A 1,754-nucleotide genomic window follows, 5' to 3' on the forward strand; every position below is an offset into this window, starting at 1 on the left:
AGCTTCCCCACCAAACCCCCACACCCACCAATCCTCCTCCCTCTCTCTACGCAAGGGCTGCCAAGATCTCCCAAAAGCAGTACAGGATATAGCAGAGCCTCTTCCAGTTTCCCAGTCTCTCGAGCTGCCTCTCGAAGGGCTGAAAGTTTAAGCCTCAGCAGCTTCTGAGCACAGTCGTTGCAGTCAGCCACTTGGGGAATCCAATGGATCTTTGCTTGGAACATTGTTCTCTAGGAAAAATGCATCCCAAGTTCCAGGGGACTTTGGAACAGAACATTTTCATATGATAGCATGTGATCTGCACAAAATGTTAAGAGTCTGATGCATGGTTTCCATGGACCTACAAGATTTCATGGGATTTTCCTAGTAATGTCACTAACAATTAATCTAGGGGCCTTTGGGAAAGACTAGAAAGACCATCCATTTACTTAAACCATTATTAGCAAAATAGGGGCAAAAAGTTCATTCTTTGAATTTGATTTTTGTTATTTTGTAATATATCAGAAATAGTCACATTGGAGGAAATCAGAACTGTTTGGGACTTCTTCTACTTCTTTCGTGAGTTGAAATTGTTATTTTGATTTTTATGTAGACAAACCAAGCTTAAGGCCTATTAACAATATTAAGAAGGCCTTGATACTAGATAGAAAAGCACATTTATGCAAATACCAGCCTTGGTTTTGGTACTAACTTGGTAACATTTGGGTGTCCGTTTTCTCATGAGTTAGGTTTGCCTAAGGCTTCCTTCCAGTTTAATGTTTCATGATTCCAATCATTTCTTCCCTGTCTTCATGCACGGTTCTCTGATGGTACCTTCCTTCCCTGGAGGAATGCCAAGAAGCCTCCGGTATAGCTACCAACATAGCTGTGCCACCTGGTTCCATGGATTGGCATCTCCATCACCTAATGAAGCAGAGACAACATGGAGGACCTCGGTCAATACTATCTACAAACCTCAGTCGATACCATTTGCAAACCTCCCTGAGACTACTCTTGATTCAGTGTTAACATTTACAATATTTAATTAGGCACCATTGAATTTCATTTACCAAATGTCAAGCAGATGACAAAATTCTCCCAATTTGATAAAAAATTTTAATGTTGACATTAATTCACTTTTATTTTAGAAAACAGCAAGACATCTTAGATTTTGAAAATAGGAAAGTCAATATCACCAAAGTCTGTTTGTTGGTATAAGAGAAAAAATTGAGTTAATTCTTTTTGTTGTCTGTTCTTTGTGCCTCCCTCCTTTCTCTCTCTCTCTCTCTCTCTCTCTCTCTCTCTCTCTCTCTCTCTCTCTCTCCCCTCCCTCTTTCTTTCCCTCCCTCCTTCTATCCCCTCTCTCTCACACACACAAACACAAACAAATATATACTCACCATCCCTTCAATGTGTGCCAAAGGTCTCTTTTCAACAGTCAAAGCATGTTAAGCATAAAGCCAAGTCCTACTTGGCAGGGAGGTTTTTATTCCAAAGAACTTTAGATTAAACAACCTGCTAAGTCAAAACAGCTTGCGTGAGCTTTCAAATCAGATAAAACAAAGGGTCAGCTAAACTATGGCCTATGATCCAGATATGTCTTACCACCTGTTTCTGTATACCTGTAAGCTAAAAATGGTCTTTACATTTTTAAAGAGTTAAATATAATTTTAAGTATAATATTTTAAGACACAAAAATTACATGAAATTTGAAATTTCACTGTTCATAAATAGTTTTATTAGAATGCAACCACAACTGCTTGCCTCTATATTAT

The 1,754-nt window shown here is 38.7% G+C and overlaps 1 long non-coding RNA gene across 1 annotated transcript; it reads right to left on the reverse strand.

Annotated features, from left to right (window-relative positions):
- Positions 1 to 532: 532 nt before the first annotated feature.
- LOC104655765 lies at positions 533 to 1,435 on the reverse strand. The gene is made up of 2 exons (XR_747024.2): positions 1,380 to 1,435; positions 533 to 903 (listed from the first exon to the last, which is right to left on the reverse strand). It is a non-coding gene; the product is annotated as an uncharacterized LOC104655765 (long non-coding RNA).
- Between the last annotated feature and the right edge of the window lie 319 nt (positions 1,436 to 1,754).

The sequence above is a fragment of the Rhinopithecus roxellana genome, chromosome 13 (genome assembly GCF_007565055.1).
Source record: "Rhinopithecus roxellana isolate Shanxi Qingling chromosome 13, ASM756505v1, whole genome shotgun sequence".
NCBI lineage: Eukaryota > Metazoa > Chordata > Mammalia > Primates > Cercopithecidae > Rhinopithecus > Rhinopithecus roxellana.